The sequence below is a fragment of the Paramormyrops kingsleyae genome, chromosome 10 (assembly GCF_048594095.1).
Source record: "Paramormyrops kingsleyae isolate MSU_618 chromosome 10, PKINGS_0.4, whole genome shotgun sequence".
Taxonomy (NCBI): Eukaryota; Metazoa; Chordata; class Actinopteri; order Osteoglossiformes; family Mormyridae; genus Paramormyrops; species Paramormyrops kingsleyae.
Window position 1 is genome coordinate 24,155,389 of NC_132806.1, and position 27,796 is coordinate 24,183,184.

Consider the following 27,796-nt stretch of genomic DNA (forward strand, 5'->3'; position numbering starts at 1 on the left):
AGGGGCACTGGTCCCAGCTGAAAGTTGATTGGCCCCCTCCTCTGATACTCACCGATTCTCATTGGCCCTTTTATGCCCCCTACATTAAAAAAAAAATCCTAGAATCGCTCCTTCCTTTAGCCTTGAAAACTGGCTCAACATATATAGAAGGATTTTGTCAAAATATCTTATGGGAACTTGCCACTGTGCTCCACTCCTCCTTTAAAGCAATAGTGAGCCTTGTAACTGAGGATGGGAAGGAGGGCTTCTTAATCTAATTTAGGCCAAATATGTTCTATCGATTGAATTTACACCTCTGTATTGCCTTCTGCAAAGCAAAATATCTGCATCATTCAGAGTCACAATTTTCCTGCAGTCATGGGGTTGTCTGATTTTGTAAAACAATAATAGAATTTACTTCAAACCTCCAGAACAAAGGGTGGATAAGGTCTCTGAAAATATATTCATTTTAATTGTAATTGTTTATTCCTTTTGATGTTGCCAAAATAAGAGGCACTATCCATTGTAGTTGTTGATTCTGAACTTCCTTCTTCCTAGCAGCAGACCAAAAGGTAAAAGGTTATACACAGTTCATTCACATAACTACCTTCATTGTAATCTTTCTTGACCATTGTAATTTGTTTAGCCTGACAATAATGTTCCATAAGGAGTTCTTTATTGTATGGGCCTGAACACAGTTGAACCATATTCTTCCCTCTCAGGTCAAATGAGTGACTCCCTGTTATTGGAAAATCTGTTTTATCTGCCAGCTTAGCGCCCCAGACTGTTATGCTATAATTTTGCCCTGTGTTGTCATGGGGATTCTAATTGAATTTAATTATGAATATGATATGGTCAGTGATGGATTCCTGCCATGATCAAGTGGGAGTTCCAAAAGGAGGACCCTTCCACTGCACTGGGAAACTCTGCACTGTTTCTTAGACCATCTGGCTGCGTTACCCCTCGGATGAAGACATCAAGCTGTAAAGTGAGATGAGGGACTGAACTCTAATAGCCCTTTAAAATTCTGCAGTATAGTGTTCAGTGTTCAGCGGCCTTCTCATAAAAATTTCAGTTTGAAATGGTTTGTTTAAAAAGAACATTTTGACTTTTGCAGCAGTACTGTGTAGATTTGCAAAATAGACCTATGCGGTACAGTGAAACTCGACCAAGATATTAGGTGAATATGTTCTTGTACGATTGCCATCTTTCATGATTTTATAAAAAATTGCTGAAATGAACGTTATTGCGCAATAATTGGAAGCCATTGAATAGTTTGTTAGCTGTCTTTTTTGTGTTTTTCCCCCAGGGTGATAAGTTTTGAATAATAGAAGCATTATTACATAAGCACTTAATATTTTGCATTACTTGTTCCGCAAACCATCTGAAAATTAATTTAGTCTTTACCTTCTCAAGGGGTTTAAAATTCAGTATGTGTCCTTTCTTATTTTACAAAATGTTTCTATTTATGGGGAGTATTGGGTTATTTTATTTTTGTATTTTCCAGTTAGAAAAACAGCCTCCAGTCCTTAAATTTAACATGAAATAAATACATATTTAATTACATATTACAAGAGTATATATAATTACGGGGAAAATGAGTAAGGTAGCTTTCAGGGCTAGATTCTAACACAAGGAGCTGCACCACTGAAATCAATAGATTCCATAAATGGATGTGTGTGACAGCCTCATTAGAGAGAAATAGCAACTTTAGACAATTAAGGTACTTACCTTATAGTTATTGTTTTTTGTAAAGAAGTGGGAAGCATTGAATAATATGACAGATATAGTACACTGGAAATTGTGGATCTGAGGGGCATATAAAATAGAAACTGGTTTCATAACTTTATTTGTACGGAATACGCATGTGCACTATTGAAATAATGATTCCAGTGTACACACCTTGAGAAAAATGGAAACATTACCAAGGATGGTAATTGTATTTGTGCATTATTCACAAGAACAATTAATTGCAAGTCAAATAGAATTGCAATCAGAATTCAAATGAACTAAAATTATCATCTATCTATCTATCTATCTATCTATCTATCTATCTATCTATCTATCTATCTATCTATCTATCTATCTGCCTCTTTTACCTTCCAGAGCCATTAATTTCATCAAGGAAGGCTGACTCACCTCACGTCTTTGAACAAGCATGGTACATTTTATTTTGGAGCACTTATAATAGTCTGTTTCACAGATTAGTTGTTGCATGTCAGTTCAAGACGCATCCATTGAACATCCAACCTTTATAGCTTTGGCGTGAGTCGTGATATCCTGAACCAATGAAATCCTCATCTGCAATCCAAGCATAAGGTTGATAATGTAAACTGCGCCAGTTACCAGCTAATTCTAACATTGTTTCACACATGTTTTCACTTTCCATAATTTTCCACTAACATTTAGGCTATTACATATACAAAGAAATACAGTTAACCACCCAATTGCTGGGTAAAGATGCAAATTGGCTTGTACGTGGAATGTGCAAATAACATACAGGTGTAGTTTCATAGTTACGTGTCACCATTAGCACGTAGAGCATTTGAGTAAAACATATTTATTGGCTTTCACATTTCCAGCTGATCCATCCAGTAATTGTAGAAATTGTAGAGGTTGCGGGGTGTGGGAGGAGTGGTGATTTAATGGGGGTAGGGTGACAGTGCTGTGGCTTCTCAGCATCTTTTCTAGTTTAATATTCTGAAAGGGGGATAATTAATGTGAAAATAGTTATATATATACTGTATGAGTAGAACACATTTGATTAAATTACATTTTCTAAAACAATCCATGGGTTTATTAAAACATAGATGTATGCCAATGAGGAGATGTCTCAGGGTACTGTACATGCACACACATATTCTGACACGGCCTCCTCGGCACCCGAGGCCGCCATCCTGCCTGTGTTTCTAATTCCCAAAGTATTACTGCCAGCTTATATTTTGACGGAAAATAGCTTCTTCTTTCTTTCGCCCCTCCAGGATAGTTTGAAAAATAATTCTCAAATCAGACACTGCTTCGAGTCACCGCCTTTGTCACCAGAGTCTTTAATGACTTAGAAACAAAAGATACGGCTTCCTATTATGCATAATCTGCCGATAAGTGAATGGCTGAAATCCACGTTAACGTTTACACATTAACATACCAATCCTTAAAGCTGCAACAAATGAATACTATGCTTCCATTTAAAATGTAATCAGTTTTACTTAGTTTGAGACGTTACTTCAGTCAGAACTTTTTGTTCATTTACGCTTGCCATTATCTAAGGAATATATACATAGTGAGATATATTTCAATTTCAAAGTACAATGGAAACCGTACATAGTGATCACACCTGTCTGGGTGAAACTGATCACTAAGCCTATAAGCGGATGATCATTATAACCAATTTTTTTCTTTCTTTATATCAGATTTCCATCTAATTGATATTTGCATATTTATTACATGAATATAAGGTAAAAAAAAAAACAGATGGCATCGCTATTTGCAGAATTTTATTTACTCTTTCAAAATACAGTACAGCTATTTCAAACGCTTTTCCAATTACAGTACAAATTATATTAATATAGATTTTTGTAGTTTCGCTAAATCATCTCCTTGGCTCATTTTTCATAAGCTTTGATGAGTCTATATTTGTCATTGAGAGAAATTGACTTTCTTTTTCCCATCATGTTTTCTGTGCACGTAGCATTAGCCTTCAGTAGCTAGCCAGAATCACATGGGTTACCACAAGGCAAAGTAGGCCCCCAAAGTAAAGTAAAAAAAATGTAGTTTTTTTTCCATATGATGTCCAAAATGAACACTGTCAGCAGACTACTTGATTACTATAAGTGAATTGTTTAAACAATATTTGTATAGGAATTATGCTGTCCTAAGCTTTTTGATCCATATAAGCTTTTGATCACTATAACCATGATCACTATAAGCGGTTTCCACTGTACTTGATTTCAGTAGAGCACTGGACTACATACAGTAGGCAACTTGAAAAAAAAATTGTGTATGATGATGGGATTATTTAGGCTTAACAACTGCGCACCTTTAATTTATAATGTAACTGTTATTGTGAAGAGCAGAAAACAATTATCCTACATAGGAAGAAGCAATTAAAAAAAAGCAAAACTCTAGTGTGTTTTCTAACAGGGGAATCCTCCACTTACCCATTTCAAAAGAGTGCTTTGTGTTACAGCTCTCCGTATTTTTGTTACACAGACAGCCGTTTACAAAATTGTTATCTGGAAATCTTTAGTGGGAAAACCACATTATTGATTTAGGTTATTTGTCTAGAACTGGAATTCAAATTTGTCACAAACATAAAATTGGTAATCAAAATGTAATGACAGAGTTTGATAGAAGAGTTTAACAGTCACCTTGCACAGGAAAGTCAACAATTAGAAAAAAATAAGATTGTTTTTTTGACAGCTGCATGCTGAGTACAGTGTAGTTTTTCAGAGTTGCAACACGACTGACTGTTTTGGAGCTAAATGTATGTGTTTTGCATACAGTTTCTGCGTCTGTTCCTTTCTTTAGTGGTTAAGCTGTCTGGCAGCATAACGCCATCCCTGCATAAAGGCAGAAATCCTTTTTGATTAGGTGCTGTCTCTCTTGGTCGCTTCTGCGAGAAAGAGTTAAGAACTGGGCTTCAACTTTGGAATGTGTCATGTGACCCAGGAGTGCTCCCAGTGTCTTTTTCCATTGGTTTGCTCGAATCAAAATGTCAAGTCTCAGGATCTCTTCTAGGCAGACACGATGTGTCCCTCATTTGCCAGTGATGTGTCATCTATGACAGACTACGACAGGCTTTCTTGTAAAGCTACTTTATAAGACTCCTGCCTGAAGGTAAGTAAAGAAGACAAAATATTCTCCGAACTAGAGGGGGGAAAAAACCTACTTTTCACCTAACCCTTCTATTTTAAGAGTGTCTAGAGACACACAATTGTTTCTTTAATTAACTGCTATGGGCTTTAAAATGTATCGTTCCAATTAATCATTTTAGTTTTTGGTACGGTCTCCTCAGTTCTGTTTTTGAGAGTAACATAACGTCTTTCTAATCTTCTCCTTTACTATATATAACAAAATGTTCTTTTTTTGAGCAGTATCATGTCATACCAGGTATACACATTAAGAGTGCACTAGTTTAATTATGTACTCAGTGCAGCGTTATCTGTTATAAGATAGCTGGAGTTTACCATGCCGCTTATTCTGATCAGGGTTGCGGGGAGTTCAGAAATAAATTTCAAACCGATATGAACTATTTGACCTTTGAATTATGTTGATTAATGAGTGTATCTTGCATGCCTATGACTCTTTATACTCAACTGGTTGGCTGAAACAAAATCTTGATCTGGATTTGTACTCTCTGGATCTCCACCTCTGGGTTCAAGTCAGTGATGTAAGGTATCGTATAGTAAAACCTTATTATATAGCAAACAGGCCACATTAACATCATCAAACCAGCATCTATACCTGCATCTTATTATGCTACGCTGTTTTAAACAGTTAAATAAAAAAAAAAAAAAACGTAATGCCCTACGTGGAAAGTTTTATATGTTTGTTGAGCAGATCAGCAGAAGAAAGCAGAACAGTCTGCTATCTCCAAGGGTGCTTGTATCACCTGTTTGCTATCTTTTTACAGTGGAGAGTAATGGTGATGAATTTGAACACGGAAGAAATACGCTTTAAAGTTTTATGTGCTCGTGTGTTTTCATCTTTCTTCAGTCGTCGGTGCAGCACCCTCTCAAAATCCACATAACAAATCATATGAACACTGATCCCCCTCTCGCCTATACTCTCATTGCTCACTATTACTTTGCAACACAGTTTTGCGGGGGGGAAATGATGCTATCTGTACAGCCTTCCCGATCCATTCCTTCTGAGTTCGGTTCATGTATAGTGTACATGTGTGCATTCGTGTGTCAGTCCCATTATTGACGTCAGATCTATTACGTATTCCGGCGCGGTTAGCGATCAGGCTAAGGTCCGATCCCAAACTACGCCCTTGACACTTCGCCTTCGTTATGAATTACACTCAAGCTGAGTCACCCTCATAACAGGCCCTATGCAATGAAACTGAAGGAAAATTTCACAAGAAAGATTTGACAGGCTCCCCCTCTCTCTGCCTTGTTCAGTCTTTGATACAGGAAATGAAATGCGTTATGTAGTAACATGATGAAATGGCTCCCTCAAGAAGTATGAGTTGTATGAATTAAGAAAATCAAAAAAGTTGATATGAAATATATATTTTTTAATATGCAATTGTTTTCTTACATTTATATGGCAATACATTGTGCTCAATATTTTTTTACCCTTTTCCTGTGTGCAAAGCATTGTGGGACATGAAAGTGGTAATGGAGTTTTGTGAGCTTGCATCGATGCTGACTCACTTCATGAGGGTATAACGGGCCACTTCCCCCTAACCCTTGCTGCTTTGAGACACACTTCAATATAGCAATGGGTCTCGGGAACACAGTAGCCGGCCTAAGTATGTGATTTTTATTATTGTAATGGCTAAAGCTGTCGTATATTTTATATTCTGGGTCAGTTCTGACACACAGATATTAAAACTGTAGTACACACCATTACTTTAGCTCACCAGACCATGCTCGAAGTGTGACACAATATTGTCACACACATTTCAAATTCAGTAAACAGCTCATACTACACACACACACAAACATACAAAAAAAACATGTTTACATCTGTGCCATATCTTCCCAAGCTCTTCGGAGAGGACTGGCAGAGTTGGGTAATTCAGGTCCAGAGAGTAAAAGTCCAGACCAGTTGACTACTCTGTGACTGTGACTCTTTATGCTCAACTGGTTGGTTGAAACAAAAACCTGGTCTGGACTTTTACTCTCTGGACCTGAATTATCCAACTCTAAGGCCTGGATAACGTTTCCTCCTCCTTCGCAGAGTCGTCCACTCCTTCTTTTACTGCTCAGCTCCAAGTTGGCACTTCACATGTCCTGCTATGACCCTGCAGTCTTTCAGTCTCATATATCGGGGCCCGCCCACACCCCCCGGTTCTTCTCGGGATGTCCCCTGGATGGTTTGCCAGTATACGCTTTGATCTTTCCGTGCATAGCCAGATTTTGAATCACACATGCTGCCAGAATTCTGACACGGTGCTTCACAGCCATGCTTGGCATGTAGTGCCTGGAGGGACGAGGCCTTTACCCACTGTAACATGAGGGTTAGGACTGTAAATGTATCTTGTACGCGAGAATCAGGATTTTACCCATTTATCTTGGATGTCTCCGGTCTCAGTCAGTTTGTCTCTTTTACTCGGAGCAGGTATGGGGGTCACGGGTATCAAAAAGAATCACCTACAAGCTGATGTGAAAGGATGCCACCTCGAGTGGTTACAGGAAAAAAAAAATCACCCTTCCTCCGCCTCCATCCTATACAATAACAGTTAGCAGTTTCGTCTGCTTTTATTTGTACACTCTAGGTTATATAACCATTCTGTCTGCAAGTTGGACCAATCAAAAGTGATGCGAATTTCTTGAAACACTTGCTTCTCTTCCAGGCTGGTAGTCGAGTGCAGTCTTCATAATAGGTGTACATAATTTATAGGATGATCACATGTCATGGATTCATGTCATAGGAATCTTCTAGGCCCTGGTATTATTTTGATTTCATTTTCCACCGGGTTTGCTGTATTGATTGGCAGAAACAAAGGAGAAGAATCTTAGCATGTCAGAGAATGTATGTTTTCCTCCATTTTCATTTATATGTGTCTCAACAAGCACCTCTGTTGAACAGCATCTGTTGTCTTTCTTCAGTTTGGTGAAATGCCTGGGCTTGTCATTTTTCTTTTGTTTTCCCCTGTTCCATTGAAGTGTCCATGTGTGATGTATCTGTCACCACAGCCAAGAGTACGTTTTCCTAGCAGGGACATTCTCTGACCTCATAAATATAGCGACAGCTAGAAAGTTTGCTCAGTCTTGGTCATCTTCCAGGGTTATCAAAGCATTAATCTTTCCTGGTTTTGATCCTTTGCCTGGTCTCTGCTCAGTGCATGGCGGTCCCCAGCCTTCCCGCATTGTTGTTTACTGGGCCGGCTCTGCCTGGCCACCTGTTTTATACGCTTCCCGTGTGCGGTTCTTGATTCCTTTCCTACGCTCACCCCAGTGTCCCCGTATGACGTGGATCTCCCTCCTTGGGGCCCTCGACAGTCTGACTGCTCAGTCATACAGCCCCTGCTGCACTTGCACCCTATTGTTCCCAGAAAGCAGAACATTTCTCATTGGGTTCCAGGCCTCAGCCCAGCTAAGGGTCCCATCTGTGGCTGAGTTCTTACATTTTCTAAGTACCCTGAGGCTCACCCAATGGGGGAAGGTGTCTGCTAAAGCCCAAAATTATTTTCCAGTTTTCGGGATGAATTGTGCTAACGAGGAGAGACTCTCACCCAGCGTCGATCTGACTCAGCGAAATCTCGGAAGCTGAGTACCTCCCCTTTCCCAAGAGAGCAAAAGTTTTAAACTATAATCCATTATTAAATGTAGCAAAACAATTATTTAATGTACTACTTTACCACCAGTACTACTACCAACAGCAACAATAATAATATTTTAAATATTTTGTTAGATGTGTTGTGAATCTAGAAAACTGGAAAATTTTACATTTAATTTACTTTTTATTTAGTTTTGACTTCTTCCTATCAATTGAATGGTATATGTAAAGATATACTGCTAAATTTGTATATCTCTAATTCTATATACTGAATCACTCAAAGAATGAATTGTAGATTTATTTACAAAAAAACTCATTGAATACTGAAATGATTTACTGATATATTGAAATAAAACATATTTCAAAGCCTTTTATCTGATTTATGGAAATCTTGCCATTTTGGGAGGCTAGCTTGGCATAAAACAGAATGTAGCAAGGAAAGGCATACCTGATAACAGCATGGATGCTTTGTTCCAATCAGGCCCCTTTCTAATCACGGAAAGATATGTGCGGGAGCAAATGCACACGCCTTACCCCGTCTTTATCTGATGAAAATCTCGCAATCTCTAGCACTCTGTTTCCATGGCAACCGCATACGCGCCGATAAGGGTCCTGGGCGGCAGCTTATTTGCCGGGCATCACTCCGTCTCCGCTTTACTGTCACGGCCGCGAGCACCCCTCCCATCCACCAAGGCGGGGAAGGTGTCTCGAGTGTGCGCGCGTCTGTGTGTGTCATGATGCGGCGCGTCCCTCGTAAATTAGAGGACGTTGGTCTCGCGTCACCTTCTACCGCTTTGTGAAGGGCATGGCAGCCGATCGATGCTGATGTATGGGCGTCCACGGCCGGTGGAGGCAGGCGGGGGTTTGTGAAAGGGTTGACAAACTTCCTAGTGATTTTCGGCACATCTGACAGAACAGGGAACGACTCACGTGTGGTGTCAGCAGTAGAAACATTATTATTAAGGTGGCTGCGAGGATAATCTATACAAATCCTTGAGGTAGACTGGTTGTTTTTTTCTTTAAAGAATGGTAAATTTCAACGTAAAGAAATAACCACATTTGTACTGTTAGAAAGCAGGCTCTTATATTACGACGGACGGAAAAGTTGGAAAGCCCAAAGCCAATATCATAAATCTCAGAGTAAATTCCTTGCTCTGCAGCCTAAGAGCTTAGGATAATTAAAGCATGATATTTAGGACCTTTACACTACTGCTTTCTTCGAGCCTCTGAATTGTTTAATAGATGACTGGTTTCTGCAATTGTATTGTGATAATTAGCTCAAAATAATCCCTTAATCGTCCCCGCAGAATTGTATTGTACTCCCTGGCAATGTACTGTGAGGCATCCTTAATGTCTCAAAGGGTTCTTTGTTTTTTTCTATCTATCTATCTATCTATCTATCTATCTATCTATCTATCTATCTATCTATCTATCTATCTATCTATCTATCTATCTACTGTATCTATCTATCTATCTATCTATCTATCTATCTATCTATCTGTCTGTCTGTCTGTCTGTCTGTCTGTCAAGCTTTTATAAGCGGTATTTTTCCAAAGTAGCCTTTTAGGTTAAAATGATAGAATGTCGATATGGCATGATAAATACATCAAAGAGCATGTCATTGTGTTCATTCTCCTCCAGTTACAGCTCCTTACGGCTTGCTAACCTTACAGAAGTGTCTTCAGGACACTTTCAGAGGCATCGCAATGGTCTCGCCGTAAGCCCTGGGTCAGGGCGGCCAATGACGTGCCGCCAGCGCGCGCCGTATCTGCCGCTGCTCCGGGCACGGCGGCTCGCGCGCGGTGCGTGTTCACTTCGGGGTGAGCAGCGCGCGAGCGCGTGGGAGAAGAATAGGGAAAATGCTGGGGAATGCTGAAGTGTGACAGACATGCACAAAGACAGCACTATGTAAGCAGCACCAGCGTCGCCTAGGAAGTCTTATTCAATCGTGTGCTTCTATATGACTTTTCTTCATCGGTCGCCTGTAAGATATGGCATAGAAGTTCACTACCACTCCAGAATAGCGTTTTTATAACCAATTACATAATCACACTCTTCTGCAGAGAGATTGCACATTTTAAAATGCCATGATTAATGAACGATTTAAAATGTTTTAAAAAGAGTTGCGTATACTGGTGATTACGAGCAGAAATGGGTATAAGCAAAGCAGACAGACTTTCAGTCTGACACCTTCGCCTCGGTAGAAACCTGCACATCTGTTCCGTGTCTTTTCTCCCGGTACGTTTCAAAGCCTGTAGGTTTTCTCTCAGATAGAGAGTGCTGGAGTTAGCAGGCCCACGCTCCGCTTAGGTGTTAAGTCCGTCAGTCTGCAGGCGATCCGTGCTAGTCCCCGTTTTCTGTTTGTTGTTCAATATTTATCTCGTTTTACACGGAACCGTTGGCTAAAATTTGTTTTTTGGTTGTTTTTTTTCCAGCCAATGTATTTTCAAAAGTAAAAATATTTATCTTGGGCCATATCTCAGTTAGGTTTAGTTTCATTACTGCTGTAATATTGATATAGTACTGTATAGAAAACTGGACACGTAAAACAACACAGAAAAAGACAACCGTTATAGTAACTGTAAGTTTCATGCGTGACCTTTTTGATTAGATGTGGTTTAATTCTGGTATCTATCAAAATAGGTTTTTTTTGCACACAATGTAACTGTGTTCAGGTATTTAGGTATGAGATTCCTACGTCCTGATGATCTGTTGTACTGCCTTGCTTCGACTTGCATTGCCATTTGGGACCTGGGCTACTGCACACAAGTCAGTCTGAAGTCAGTCTGGGTGTATCTCAGTATTGTAGCTGTCTATCACATATACATTACTGTATGCATACTGTATTCCAGGTTAGATATGGGCAGATACAGCTGCCCATTCTCCTGCACCTTTTAGACTAAGAAATACACCCGCTAGCATCCTTCAGGCTACTCTCGATCTAGTGCGTAATATTTACAATGGAGCTCGGAAGTAAATTAGATCGGACGTGACTTGATCAGGCGTAACTCGACTTAAGCGCTGTGGTTAACACTGTTGTCTCACATCATTGGGGATGACGTTTGATTCCCTTGTCTATGTAGGTGCAGTTTACATGCTTTCCCCTGCTTTGTTTGGGTTTTCGCCCAGTGCTCCAGTTTTTCTCGCAGTCTAATTACACGCAGTTAGGTAACTTGACATCTCTAAATTGCCAGTGGTGTGAGTATATGTTCGTGTTTGCCCTGTGATGGACTGGCATCCCACCCATGGAGTCCCCTTCCTCGTGCCCTATGCTTCTCTGGGACAGGCTCCAGGCTTCCTGTGACGGTGTACTGGATAAGCTTTATGGGAGATGGATGGATGAGTCATTGAGGAGGATATTCTTGGTAGCTAAGATGTTTTTGAAGAACACTTCTATTTCTCCAGGCAAGATCACTCACAGAGCGGCTATGCGCCAGACAATCCACATTTATGCCTGGTGCAGATTGGTTTTAGGGGAGGATACTCTGAGACTTTAAAACTACCCCTAAACATGTCAATGTGTTAATGAAAAACAGTAATACAAAACACAGATAAGCAGTTCACTGCACTCAGGGCCTTTACATAAAACTTAGCCTGAGACGGAATCCCTTAGCAATAACTTGCTGTGTTGTTGGAACACAATTTGTCTCTGCTGTGCATATTCCCCGATTTCACGAGGGAGGACATTCCGCACAGAGATGTGCTTAAATTTAATTTGCAAAAGTCTGACCCTTTCTGAGGTTTTAGGATGCAGACATTCGACTGCAGAGCTTGTAGCTGAGAATCCGCACTGGTATTTGTTGGCAATTCAGACGTCGGTTCAACTTGAATACATCCAGTGTATGTCTGGCAGCCAGTTGGCAAGGTCACGCCCCTGCCCCTGTGTATCCCAGCAGTACTGTGGACTTGTTACTTCAATCTCAGTCAGATGCAGTTAACGAGGACAATTTAAGGCAGGATTCAGGCTGAAAGGGCAATTGCTTTAAACGGCCCTTGGTGGAGCTGAGAATCTTGTTCTTGCTCTAATGAAGGTTCTCGTATTTCTTCGGGTAAAATGGTTAATGAAAGCCACAAGACGTTTGATGTCAGTGTTGAAACATTTCTTCTGTTTACTTTTTTTTCCAGGTGCCCACTTGGGTTAACCTAAAGGCTGTTGAGAAGTTTCTTCGTAACAGTGAGTAAACAGTTTTACATCCGTTCTCTGACTCATGCAGTCTGCCCTGTAGGTTTGAGAGAATGCTATAATGAGACAGTGTTAGTGTCTACAGTATGTATTAACTAAAGATGTGGTTTTGTTGATTGAGTTGATTGATGGCAGTTTGAATACAAGGGATTGAAATTATGGAACGTATGAATCTCTTATACCAAAGGCACTATCACCTGCCCAAATAATGTAGCATTTAACGGGAGCATCGCTGGAGAATTCTGAAAAGGACAGCTGAATCTTTACTAGAGGGGTCTGATTTTTATGAAAATAAACTAAACTAATTAGTGTACATTTATTATGAAACATGCCTGGAGATGCCCCTGGTGTTTAAACTTGCGGGAAGCTCTCAGTCATCAGCAATGCCTAATAAAAATGCTTTAAAATTGCTTTTAATCATAGTCTGAGTGGGAACAGACCATCTTCTTGGGATAGTGCCAAGTGCCTCTGATGCAGACGTGTTGTCCTGTGCCTGCTGGCGTTGTCCTCCGCTTGTCTGAAATTCATAAATGTAACTATATAATGCATGTGTGCATATCATTGTTAAATAAATCACAGGAATGAGATCATCGTTCCTGTAAAACTCTTCCAGCCTCCAGATATACACTGATTGCAGGAAAAAGATGAATGTTCTTGTTTTTCAGAGAATTGTTTGGTTTAATTTTTTTTCCCCTCTTCTCAGTTTGAATTTAATTTTGTCAGTTTTACCTGCATTGACATTTGCTCTGAACTTGCACCGTAATAATTTACAAAGTATCACTTTAAGGACGTGAGGCACAGTGGTTGCGTAGTTGAAACCGAGGCTGTGGAAAATGAGGTGATATGTCACAAGAGGATTAGTACTCTGTAATGCTTCATGGCCACACAATCAGCCACACCGGATGTCGTTGTATCACTTGCATCAGAAGTAGCTTTTAAATTATGGTGCATTTTGTTCGTTAAGATCTTCTACACAAGAAGCACCTGGAAGTGTTTTCATGTCCTTTCCCACCTTCAAGGAAGCCACTCTGGTCTGTTTCAGGTGTCTTATCAGCCAGGTGCCCCTACCATAGTCCTCTCCCATTTATTTAAAATCTGCATTTTAAAATCCTGGTTTGATCCTGGTTCTGTTCACAGAAGGCTATACTGAGAGGCAGGCTGCTTCCAGGCTTAAAGTTTCTAAAAGAACAGTACACAAGAACAAGGTGAAGCGGGAGACACTGGGAACAACCAGAAACTAGCCAGGTGGAAGGCAGACGCAACTATCTAATGCAAGAGATGACGGTCAACTTATCTGACAGTGCTTCATAAATCGGAGGATGACCTCAGGTGACCTTCAAAACAAATGGGAAACATTAAGTGGTGTGAAGTGCACAGCTAGGACAATTCATAATAGGCTACTGGAAGCAGAACTAAAGACCCATAAAGCAAAGAAGAAGCCCTTCATCAACGAGAAGCAGGGAAGAGGCAGACTGGAGTTTGCAAAAAAAATGTATATTTTGAGAAATGAGTGAAAATTTTGCTGTGTCCTCTTAAATTTTTCCAGAGCTGTATTTTTAATATATGTTTTTAATGTATTTTTAAAATATATTTATATTGTATAGGCTATATTTTATAAACGATTACTTGATTAATCGTCAAATTAATCAGTAAACTACTTCATTATTACTATAATCAATAGTGACAGGCCTAGCTATAATACATTTACGTTGAATTACTAGCACATGGCTTTCTGGAACAGGAGTGTTTTCCTGGGACTCAGGAGATATTCAAACATTCATTTGAGTCCACTTTTGTTAATGGCTAATTATAGAGGCTTAATTACAGTGCACAGCTAACAGGGAATAAGCAAATCCCTTTAACGTTAAACATATATGTGTTTAAGTACTTCATTTCATATTTCTCTGACTGCTCCAAGACCATTGTTCATTTTTAACTTACAACATTTGATCAGGTTCCATTGATTACCCAGAGTTTGGACACATATCTGCAAAAGGATTTTTCTGTCTTTATAAAAGTCCACAAATATGTAATGATGTCTGAAAAAAATGCATCCTTTTTTACTTTAATTTGCTGAAATTTGTTTTTGCCAGTAAATTGAAAATGTAGCTATTTTGTATTTATTTGTCTCTTTGTTAGGATTTTTAACAAGGCTTTCGTTTTTTTCCTGCAATATAATAAATTTTTATGGGTAAAGAAGACACGCTTGAACAATTGAAATAACAGTGTACTTTGATGAATCAGTTGTAGAATCACAGTAATAACAGGAAAGCAGTAAATGCATTTGCTCTTTGGTTCAAGCATGAAGCTATTTCCATAAAAAAAAAATGTTTTCATATCAAATTTGGAAACATGTAAATAGACATTGCTGTGTGCGACATTCCCTTATTTTTATAACGTGCGTGTGCAAGACATGCCTAGAGTGTGGCGATTTTTCATCTTGATTTGTTGAAGGCCACTTGAGGCCTAAATGCGCTTCAACACCCCCACCCCACAAACACACAAACATGCAAACAGAAACAGTGAAACAAAAGACCGTGCCAATTACTGATTATTTTCCATTTAAGTATTAGATACACTCTACTAGAAAACCTCATGAGTAATGTATAGACTTCACCATTTGGAGGTATGTCATTATTAATAGACGTATCAATATAAACATATTTGGTCTCTATATAGTAAGTATCATATTTTGCCCTTTTCATAAACACATGTTTCTCGTATACTGATTTATAATTCATGCCATGATTGTTTTGTGGCCCACAAATTAACTGTTTGGAAGCTGTCACTATTTATTGGAGTGACTAAATGTGAGGTATGTCAGCACGACAGATGAAAAATATAAATAAAAGCATCATTTTTGCAACTAAATCCAATTTGCCGTAATTTGATTTTATTTAGAAAAGCATTAAAACCGTATTTAATTTATGCAGCGGGTGATTCATGTAATTTACTCTGCCAGCCTACTTGGAAAGTTAATGAAGACATCAAAGGGTCTAACGGCTCCTTGAGAGTTGGCTGGGTTACTCTATATTACGGATATCCTTGGCAGGGTCCACAGGGCCCCAGCTACATTTCAGGTCTTGATGGACCACTGGAGTTTCCGTTAACTGCATCCTCATTTGATCCGACACGTCAGGAACATTCATAGCAGTTGGGTTGGCGTCATTTGCTGGATCCACACTATGGGTCGCAGGGGTTAATGTGAAGAAGTGCACGCCAGTCCAAGTGCAGTGCTCTTTATTGTGTGGTTTATTTTGAGGTGGATGCAGGTCAGCCGGGTTAATGCTCTGCCAGCATGTCTTCCACCAATAACCAGGAGAAAACCACTTCTAACAAGGTGGCAGAACTTAGAGGTATTGCAGTTTTTCCCAGGCATGAAACGCTGTTTATGTTCAGAATTAGGGTTGAAAAGCTCCGATCCTGAGTTTACTTTCACTGTTGCACAGTGATGCATCTTGGGTAAACTTAGCGAGAGTCTCATGACGGAGACTACCATAAACTTTGCGTATGAGCAATATGCTTTCTTTCTCTTTTTTCCCTGGAACATGAAGTACTCCACCGCGTAAAAGGAAGATTTCACCAGTGAAACAGACCCCGGGTACATTAAAACATTACCTCACTGGAAAGAAAAGAGTCTCATCATCAGGCCTTGTACCGGTTGAATAGATTGAATGATCTGAATGCTTGTCACACAGCTTTTCCTACAGGCTTATACAATACAAAACAGAATAATAAAGCATTAATGCCCACTTCCTGTCTTGTCAGGAAGAGGTAAAAGACACATGGGGCAAAGAGATGAAGAGCACAGCTCCACTGTTAGCAGGACCTTGGTTGGTTCTTAAATGGTCCTTGTGCTTGGAATAACAGAAAACTGCTGCCTTCAAAACCAGTGGTCTTTATGAAAGCACAGACATTTGCCTTTAAAGCAAATCTAAACCCTTAACAAAAATGAGTGGCATATGGTAGAGTGCTATAAATATCTATATTGACTGTAGTGTGCTTGCATTGGTTACATAATGAGTGGTAGGAGAGCAGTATATGTCAATCACTTATATACAGCCTGTTGCCTGGAATTTTTGTCCTATAAAAATATAGAAATTGCCTGAAACTAAAAAAAAATTCAAATTTTTGGATATGTATGAAAAAGATTTTGCTTGCTATGCTGTCTTGCGTATGTTATTAGGTCCCTTGAATATGTTGTCTTGTGAAGCTTCTGTTCAGATTGCTGCTTATTGAGTAACTATACTCAGATTTTGGCTCGGATGAAGGGTCCCTGCCTTTGCATAACTACCTTCCATCACTTACCCTCACAAATGATGCTTCCCTGCATCCTTACAACTTACAGTCTTTGACGACAAAGCAGCAGTTATCCAGTGAAAAGGAACTAATTATTCTAAAAGTCTGTTTATATGTACAAATATCTGTTAGTGTTTTTGCTGCCATGGTTTCCACTGTTTAATATTGTTTTTGCTTTCAAAAAAGAAAAAGTTGGCCAGAGTAAGGCAGAAAATCTAATTTATTCAAGAGTAGCAAAGTATTTTAATGGGCATATTATTCCTGGGCTGCCTATGGAGTGTTTTTCCTTTCTAAAACATAACAGTTATGCCCAGATATGCTTAAAATTAATGCCGCAATAACCTACCAATAAAACACCTTTACACTGGAAAAAAATGCAACAGTAAACTGTTCTCACTCGGAATAGTCAAATGATCCTTGCTGCTCATCTGCTATGATTTATGTTTTTTTTCCTTTCTTCAGCAGTGTCTCTTAAATTGCTTCTGGAAAGAGTAACTCTAACACTATTGAGCCGCAATAGAATTTGTTTATCACTTCCACAATTCATCACAAGCTTCTTAAAACACAAGCATGTCATATTCTGAGGAGCAATATTTTTTAAATTAAACATTTAGACCCATCAGTGGCATAACTGCAGGATAGGAGTCGTATCTATCATTCCGTACTACGGTTCCTGTGTATTAAAGATTAATGAAAACATTTCCTTGAAGCATTTTTCACCTGTTCAGAAGCGAGTGAATATGTGGAACATTTTCTTAACCTTTGGCAGGATTACAGGCTCTGCTACAAATTCACTGTTTTCCAAATAATAAGCAAAGTTAAATCATTAAACCTGTAGTAATTATTTCTATTTATTTCTGCCTATAACCATATATTAATTCACTGCCCCTGTTGTTGGAATCCTTCAGGTAAATCAATGCATTTATCCTTCAGCTCAAGCTAAAAGCTAACAATGGAAAACACAGTAATAACACCTTGGCATTATTTTGGTTAACAGCCAGTGGAAGAAAAGTAGCACTTCCTGTAAAACAGTAGAAAGGAATATAATCGCTGGGGAAGTCATCCATCCATCCATCCATCCATCCATCCATCCACCCATGGGTGAGATGTGTCAATCACAGGGCACTTAGACGCCATCAGACACTATGTACAATTTCGAGACCCCAATTAGCATAACTGCATGCCTTTGGACACCCAAGGCGAGAATGACATGCTTACACAGTGAGGAGGTGGGACATTACAGTACCAGAGTGACACACTATTATTGTTGTTATTATTGTAGAAGACAAAGGAAAAAATGAAAAGAGGGTAAATGCATGATAAATTCAAGCTGTCGAATGTATGGGAAAAGGGTCAGGTGCTCTGAATATCTCAGCTTTTTATAGATGTTATGGAGCTCTCTGCTCGGCGATGACACGCTGCCCAAGTGGCAGCCGTGAGACGTCAAAGGAAGGCCGGACGCCACCCGACCTTTTATCAACATCGCGAAAACAAAACGGATTCCCGCGGGCCGAGAACAGGCGGCGTGAGCACGTGGGTAGGTGAAGTAGGCTTGATTCATTTTGGAATGCTCTGTAAGGAGCTGCTGAGCACGGGAGCAAATTGGCAATCAATAGGCCCTGTGCAGACTGTGTTTTTCTGGAACGGCTGAAAAGGCACTTGGCTTGATGGTAAGTAGGGTACCAGACCTACAGTACGTGTGAGAGCGCGAGGAATGCCGCTGTCCCTGGTGCTGAACTTGTGAGTTCCTGTTGAATCGTCCCCCTCCTCCCATGCTAATATTGGAGAGCTTTTTTTTTTTTTTAAAAAAAAAATAAAAAAAAAAACCGTGGCTCATCTGTGGCATAAATTTAAGGACATAAGGACCTGGAGCCTGTCGGAGGTGCATCAGGCGGTTGCTCCGTCCGCTTGGGCTTTAGGAAATAAAAGCCCTGAGTGCTGATTGTGAGTCTGTAAGCTCACAGTATGTCTCACAGAATGACCGTGTGACTAATATGCTGTGCCAGGATTATTCACTTCGGCTCGATTTATTAATGCTGAAAGGCAGATAAGAAATATTAAACAGAATTCGTGACGTGCGACTTTAGCCACAGAGCTGTTAACGGAGCCAACAGGGATGTTAAACCACCATGACAACTGTAAGTACGCAGGAAACATGAAAAATAAAAAAAAATCTGAAAGCCAGATCTCACAGGGTTCAAGGGTGAGATGTTTTAATTGATATAATTGCTGATAAATAAAGATCCCTGGCACCTTGGCAGGTTTACGATGTGGTGTCTAATTCTTCAAATTGCTGGGGAGCAGAGGTACAAAAGGGGGCAAGACAGAATAAATTATGTCTGTCTGGCCGTGGTGTGGAGCATCAGCTTTGGTTTGTGTACACCTTGGATACTTCAGCACGAACACGTTTGACAGCATTTGAAACAATTCCATTTCCCTGCTTTGTTTGAGCTGTTCGTATTTAGCTATTTCTCTGAAAATCTAGTACATATGGATATGGAACGATAATGGAGAAGGAAGTAGAGAGAAAGATAACATATGAGTGGATTTTTAGAAGGTGTACCTACGTAAAGCATCGATGTGGGGCTTACTGAATGTACAAGCATTTGCGGATGACCTGTCCTTTTCATTGCATTTGTTTGCTTGAAAACAAGTTTCGCCCGTTCGCTTGTTCCTTTATATGAAATAAAACTTCCTCAAATGTCCAACTCCCATCTTGACCAGCATGATTCTCCCACAAATGCATTTACATGCTAGCTAATAATACAAGGCCCACAGAGGCCCATCAGCAACATTTTGCCTGAATTCGGGAACAAATGACTCAACAGTGGCATAGCAATGGCTGGACATATATAGCAGCAAACGATGAGGCCAATGAAACAGACACAGGATCTAAATCCACATACAGTATTTTTGGTTGCCTCATGTGAAGCTCCAGAGCTATTAGAATAGTCTTTTTGCCTATCCTAGCTTACTCATTATGATACACAGGCACAACAAGCTTGGGGGATCACTGTGCAGGGTCTGCCAATGTTCCAGTGCTCCTAGACTAGTTGGGGATGTGCGGGGGGTCAAGGGCCCAACGGTAGGGATTTAAACCAGCAGCCTTCCGGTCACAGGCACCTTCCTGATCCACCATGTCGCACACCTCCTTCCCAAATGCTAAGCCAATAATCCTCTCAAGCTGGAGTACCTACAGATGTACCTTTGGTCATTTTTATCTAGCCATACTTAAACAATCTAAAACTGGAGGGAAATTGTAGTGGACAAATTGCAGGCTACCCTTGAGTGAATGTATAGGCATATTTTATAAGTCTCTATACAGTGCATCTAGGTGGTCATGGATGCTTTTGCTTTAAAGTTGTTCTGGACTGTCTGCAACATCCCCATATATTAGATCCTTATTGTCAACATCCAGATGCCATTGAAATCACTAGAGATAGCTAATTTGTCATAGAGATAGAAGCTTCAAGAGCAGGTCTAGTTCCTTAGCCACATGGACTGGTACCAGTTGAGAATGAGGAGAACGACTTCTGATGGTTCTTTTTCTGGTAGTACACATTGGGATCTTCTGCAGCTATTATTCAGGCCTGAATGTAAATTTCAAATTTCAATTATCCTAAAACTATTGGGGCAGACAAAAAAAATTGACATTATGGTAGACATGCCTGCTGTTTTATTTATTTTTGATTATGTTAAGTAGTTACATTTGTTTTTCTTTAGTATTGGGGTCAGTGGCATTTGGCGTTGTTTGCACAGAGCTTGACTCAGTTGTTCCGTATTTTCAGGCCTTTTTCTGGGAGTTTAACAGAATGTATAATGTATAAAAATAGATGAGGGTCATATGTAAGCTGTAGTCTCAAAACAAAAATAGAGAAGTTATTTGTGCAGGATGCAGTCAAATAAATTATTGTTAATACAATTCATGTACCTGGGGCTTTGCAAATAAAGATGTTGCATTTGATAGTAACAGGGCTTTGGATAATCATGCTTGTTTACATATATTTAGCAATGTATCCAGTTGTTGTCCTGGGACAAGGCTATGCAGTGTTAATGTACTGTATTTATTTATGTATGCAGTGTTAATGTACTGTATTTATCTTTGAGCAACATTTCCTTGTTCAGGTTCTGAAAGAATACTATTCTTATGCCTGTCATGCTAAAAAACACTTGTCGATAATTATTTTGGAGTTCTTACAAAATCAGACATGTTAATATAATGTTTGCTATGCACAATTCTGAATTATTAAGTAGCTTCCTAAAATAAAATGATTGCTAAATTTTTTTTGATGTGTGACAGATTTGATGAATGCAGCACATTTTGGATTACAAACAGTGTAACTGCTTCCTGTCATGATTGCGCTGAGGTAAAATATGGCCCTGATATATTTAGCAATGTGAAAATGTGTTAACTTAAAATGCTTTTTAACACCTTAACATTGCTTAATTTGACTGCGTTATTACATGAATATCGTAATGAGGTTTCGCAATGCATTTTATGCGTGGTATTAATGGCTATGGACTACTCAGATGGATTGTTGGCTAAATGACGCGAAGGTGAGGTATTGTCGAGATGGCGCTGGACACCGTTTTTACACCGTACACCATGCACGCCATCATTGGGAAGTCGTCTGGAAAGTGTTTCAAGACGAAGAATTTGGCATTTTTCTATGACAGAATCAAGGGGCTTTTCAGTGGCAGCAAAGTGACACCCCCTAACCTGATGGCTTCTTGAGGTCGTAATAATCCCCGATTATAAATGGGGCTAATTGGAATCGAGGATCCTGTCTCTTCCCCTTTATTATTTCTCAGAGCTGAGAGTAACACATCACTGAGGGGATCGATGGTGGATTAAAGACGCCCATGAAGTTGCATAGAGGCGGGAGCTTCTCCACCAGTTACGCTTACCGGAGAGAAAACTCATTAAACTTCAGGAGGACTTCATATAAACAGTGGGGAAGCAAAGGTGAGAAGGGGCACGGCGACTAAAACCACGGCGAGCAAGGAATACATTAAAACTTTACTGCCCCTCTTAGACCCGACCGCCGGCAAAATCTTGTAAATGGGCAATGTGTCAGTGTGTGTTGTGCCATAGTAAAACATGGCAACTGTTTGTTGTCCACGGCCCCCAGCCGCATATAAAGCCTCAGTTTATTCCTGTCAGGGGACCCTTTGTGACAAAGATCATTTCTATAGATCTAGGCCAGGACATCATAAACATTTACAGTGTCGTCGGTGTGAATAGAAAATAAGGCCTCTGATGTACTCTGCGGGATGCCTAGGATGTTCTCAGGACACAAAGCTGATCATTTTTTTTATTATCATTTTTCAGTTTTTTGGCAGAGCTGTGATTGTGGAACACAACTCTGATTCCCTGGCTCCTCTGGGCCGTGAATGTAACCAGGACGTCATGACGATCCGTTCCAAAAAAAAAAAAAAACACACGACGCTGGGCTTAATGTCGTCTTGCCTGGAGTGCGTGCGGCGTCACGGCAGCAGAGCATGCTGAGGTTTGCGGTGCGTGCCCCAGCATTTCAGCAGCTAGTTACCGCGCATAATCGAGGTCGGGCCCTTAGGTTAGCCGAGTGAAAAATGCTCGCATTAGTGGGCGTCATCGTTAGCTGTGGATCTTCCCCAGAAAGCCCAAGCCCTGTGTCTCGCCGAATACTCTGCATGAAAAGATGTCAAATTGCACGCTGTAACGATCCTGACCTTTAAATACATTTTACCAAACACAGCGCCACTGTTTGATAGTCATTTGCTTTTGACACCTATGACATCTTGTTAAACGGCCATTGTACTACATTTATTTCTGTGCTATGAGCCAGTATATTACACCAAGAACGTGTATTTGTTTTTTTTTTTTTTTTTTTTTAATTATAGTCTTTGCATCTTAGGGTGGACATACTCTGAAGGGGAAAATGAAGGCATGCTCTCTCTCTCTGCACGTAGGGCATCTGGAAGCAGCCGCCAGAGGTCTAAGGGGGTTGTCCTGAATGCCTGCAGGTATTGTGGGGAAATACCAACCTTTCAGTCACTGTTTTGGGCCTTTGTTATTTCTGGGATGGTGTAAGTGTGAAATGAAAGGGAGTTAATGCTGTTTGCAAGGCTGTTGAGTGTTAGGGTTAGGGACTAAATAAAGCAATGTGTTAAAACGTTGAATAAAATGAAACAGATGTATATAATGTATACATATATATATACTATATGGGCATAAATATTGGGACACACCTCATAATCATTGAATTCAGGTTTCCTTCAAACCCATTGCCACAGGTGTATAAAAGCATCTAGCCATGCAGTCAAGTTTACAAATATTTTTGAAAGAATGGGTTGTTCTGAAGAGCTCAGTGAATTCAAGTGTTGTGCTGTCACAGGAGCCCACCTTTGCAATACCAAGTGTCGGATGGAGGGGGTGTAAAGCACGCCGCCACTGGACTCTGGAGCAGTGGAAACGTGTTCTGTGGACTGGTGAATCACGTTTCTCTGTCTGGTAGTCTGATGGGACAGGTCAAGGTTTGGTGGATGCCAGGAGAACATCACCTGCCTGACTGCATTTTGCCAACTGTAAAGTTTGGTGGAGGAGGGATAATGGTATGGGGCTGTTTTTCAGAGGTTGGACTGGGCCTCTTAGTTCTAGGAAAAGGAACTCTTAATGCACAGTGTTTCCCAAACCAGTCCTCTGGGCTCACTGGGCAGATCCACATTTTTGTTTTATCCCGGTTCCCAGAACACCTGACCCAAGCAATCAGGAGCTCTAAATACCTTACAATTGTACTGGGAACTGGGATAAAACAAAAATGTGGATCCGTACAGTGTTCCCCGAGGGCTGGTTTGGGAAACACTGCTTCAGCATACCAAGACATTTTGAACAATTCTATGCTTCCAGCTTTGTGGGAACAGTTTGGGGAAGGTAGTTTTCTCTCCCAGCATGACTGTGCCCCAGTGCACAAAGCAAGGTCCATAAAGACACGGTTGGGTGAGTTTGGTGTGGAAGAACTTGACTGGCCCACACAGAACCCTGACCTCAAACCCATCGAACACCTTTGTGTTGAACTAGAATGGAGATTGTGAGCAAGGCCTTCACGTCCAACATCAGCGCCTGACATCACAAATCCTCTTCTGGATAAATGGGAAAATATTCCCACACACACCACACCACAATCCTGTGGAAAGCTTTTCCAGAAGAGCGGCAGCTGTTAAAGCTGCCAAGGGGGAACCAAACTCCATATTGATGCCTATGGATTTCAGATGGGATGTCATAAAGGCTTTGCCCATACAGTATACTATATGTAGTCACTCAGCAAGTGTGTGTGTGTGTCTCATGGCTGCACATATATCCCACGTTTGCACGAAGATGTTCTGTTGGATGTCCTGTTTTCCTCCCTCACTCCAAAATCATACAGTTGAGTTAATTGGCATCTGTAATTTACCTGTAGCTTGTGATGTTTTGTGTTTTTGTGGGTGTTTCTGCTCTGCAATTACAAACACAGTGTTTCCTGGAATAGGCTCCAAACTCATTGTGGTTCATTATTAAGTAAGTGTGATTGATGTATGTATGAATGGAGAGATGGGTCTTTTTTCACAGCACATATCTTCTTCTATGTGGTCAGCTTGTCTCACCATAAATTTGAAACCTGTCCGATTATCATCGGGTGTTAATAGTCTCGTGTTGGCCATTAGTAACGTTTAGTATGCGGGAATGTGAATGAACTCTCAGGACAATGCACCCTCTCCAGAAATTTATTTTGATTCACTGCAACAACTGAGGTCAAGGTTTTTGAACCGCTGTGTGGTAATTCCTGCAGAATTACCATCCCCAAGAGTCTATTACCTCTGAGCATAGGTTAAGGCATCCTATTTAAGCAGAGATGGGAAGTGTTTCGCTGAATTCAGAGTACATCAGAGTGAAATGGTGAAGTTTTAAAATAATTGTGTGATTTATTATTATGATTCTGTTGTTAAATTGCCTTCAATTTATATGTATGTGTATATATATATATATATATATATATATATATATATATATATATATATATATATATATTAGTGCTGTCAAACGATTAAAATTTTTAATCAGATTAATCACAGGGTTGCTGTGGATTAATTTCGATTAATCACGATTAAATATCATTCATTTTTAATCTATATTAATCACATTTAATTTTGCATGAGCAAACACACTCAAGAAAAAAGGGAATATATATGCACTTAACATGTTTATTGAACATCTTGAACATGAGTCGGATGCATTCCATCTGCCACAGAAGTGCAATACCATGTACCCATATCAAAAAGCAAGATTTTTTGCTTAGCCGGACAACTTGTTGGATTTAAGGTACCTCAGTTTAAATGGTCTTTATCTTCGTTTGCTTACAATTAGCACGAACTACCGTAAATCCGACAAATAATCCAACTAATCATGAAGTCCAATTCTAGCCCGGTTAATTGCCATTGTTAGCAATATCAGTTGATAACACATTACGTGCAGTGCTTTACATATAAAACTCCGTAGCAATACATCCAAAGATAAGTTGGACAGTATAGCGTGTGCGACCGATTTAATGAGCCACAAATGAGAAATAGTGCTTGAACAGTATAAAACTAAAACTTTCCCTTCTGTTGATAAAGGGCGCAGCCATCTAGGATTCTGAACTCGGGATCCTCTGTGCTGCTCCGAGATATTTCTCGGATCTCCGAGAAACTGGAGCGCATGTCGTCACTTCCGGCTTCAAAACTCCGGAATCCGACTCGGAATACGAGTTCCGAGGGCAAATGGAACGCACTAAAACTGCCCGAAATGGGTTAACAGAGACATTTCAGGGATTTTGAATCATTCTGCGCTGCAGATGGGTTAATTGCATTAAAAATTTTAATCAGATTAATCATGATGATGGATTAATCCGCGTTAACGCGTTAATTTTGACAGCCCTAATATATATATATATGTGTGTGTGTGTGTATATATACACACACACACACACACAATTCAAAGTAAAGTATTTATTTGGAATATTTTTAGCAATGACTTTTTAAACAAACATACAAACAAATACATCAACAAACAAACAAGCAAATAATTTTAAAAGGTTTTCATCATGGATATAAGTCCTTTATGCAACTTCATGCCTAGTTAAGTTTTATGCTAGTGCTCTCTGTGATTAAAAAGGAGTTTCAATTAAATGAAATAGCTATATCAGTCCTAGGTGAGAAATGTAATGAATGCATATGGTGCTGAAAAGTGTAACCGGCGCACAACCCTAACAGCGTCAACAGAAATGCTTGGGTGTGTGAAAGTGAAAACATACAGTCATCCTCACTGCTGGGTCTTGGTTTACAGTAGGATGGCGGGAGAGAAAACCTGGCTACGGTCTTTAAGTGGCACTGGATGCGCGAGAGATTGGGGAATGACAAGACCATAGAGAAGGGAGCCAGTGAGAAAGGCCAGTTCATGGAGAATTCATTCCACTATAAACCATAGAATTGTATGGAATGTATTAAATGGTATGTGTATAGTTCTGTGACGTACAGAAAATTATGGTACAAGCCAAGATTAATAATAATCCCTCCAAATTCTCAACGCTTATCCAGTAAAGGATCACAATAGATACCGATAATAAGAGAACAGTGAAAATTCTGAAGGCTTGACATTTGTATTTTTTCTAGGTACAGTATACACGTGGTAGGTTAGGGGGTTGAGTCAGGACGTCAGGGGTCAAGCAGATAAAAGACTGTATTTCAGAAAACTCACCAGAGGGAGAACCGGCAAACAGGGACAATGTAACTAGAGCCAGCTGAATTTTTATTTTTTTTACCTGTGAATTTTTACCTTTGTTATTATTCAACCTCCCGCTGGCTCACAATATTTACCTTAATTTCAGGGTTTTCCTCACCGTTCTGCCTTCTTTTTTCGTATATCCACACACACGCTTATATATAGTAAAAATGGTCGTACCTTGTGTAAAACTTGTAATTAAAAATTATGCAAGGGCATCTACAATGGTTGTATGTTAATCACCCTGAACAGGCACATGGTGACAGCGGGGGAAAAAGAACAGTTACATCTGGCTGCCTACAATCCAGAAACGTAACAAAAGAGTAAGTTCATTTATGTCTAGTGGAAAAAGGGCAATTGTGAGTGGTAATGTGGCCTGACTCAGTCTTAATTACAGTGTGGGCATGTTTTTCAAAATACCATTATACACAGTGTATAAAAATGCCCTTATTGCGGGCCTCAAAAGATGCCAGTAGGTGAATGAATATGAGCAATATAAGAGGATTAGTTTAATCAGCAAACATTTATTCTTATTATTAGTGGAACATCAACTGCAAAAATGTACCTGCCATATTATAAATGTATGTAACATTGAGTGATTAATCAATCGATTGATTCATGTGTGGGGATGTGGTTTGTGTAATACAGTTATGCAAATGGTCTTCTTCTCATGTTAATGAAGACAGAAAGTTTTGTAACTGTGAGAACCAAAAATTCACATTTAAAGAGGCAAAAGTGCTGGAGAGCCTCTCTGCCCATACTTTGATGGTGGGGGGGGGTGGGGTAGTTCCACTTGAGTAATACCACATGGGATACTTATGCCAGGTTTCACCTTTACTAATATATGCGTGTGTAAGATGACTTGTCCAGCCAAGGTGCCCCCTACCCTGCGAGTGCCACTGCTGTTTGCTTCTAATACTTGCTCAATATTTGACAGGATCTGGAACCACATTTTTGGGAGAAAGTAGAAGAATTGGTATTAACATAGAAACTCTTCATGCTAAGGAATATTAATTTTATTGTTGTTGTTGTTTGTTTGTGTCGTGTTTCTATCTAATAATGAAATTTTAGGTGTCACATGACCAAAGGGTACTTGATTGGCAGTCGGG

General features: G+C 39.9%; 1 protein-coding gene across 3 annotated transcripts in view; it reads left to right on the forward strand.

The window, feature by feature from the left end:
* Positions 1 to 27,796, forward strand: part of LOC111855497 (teneurin-1-like) — a 365,325-nt gene that overhangs the window by 44,468 nt on the left and 293,061 nt on the right. The window contains exons 1-2 of one of the 3 annotated variants that reach the window (XM_072717557.1): positions 4,741 to 4,815; positions 12,556 to 12,604. The gene's annotated coding sequence lies outside the window, so the exon portion shown is untranslated. Of the gene's footprint in view, positions 1 to 4,740; positions 4,816 to 10,152; positions 10,339 to 12,555; positions 12,605 to 27,796 lie in introns of those variants that run through there. The other 2 variants (XM_072717558.1, XM_072717559.1) reach the window with 2 other exon arrangements.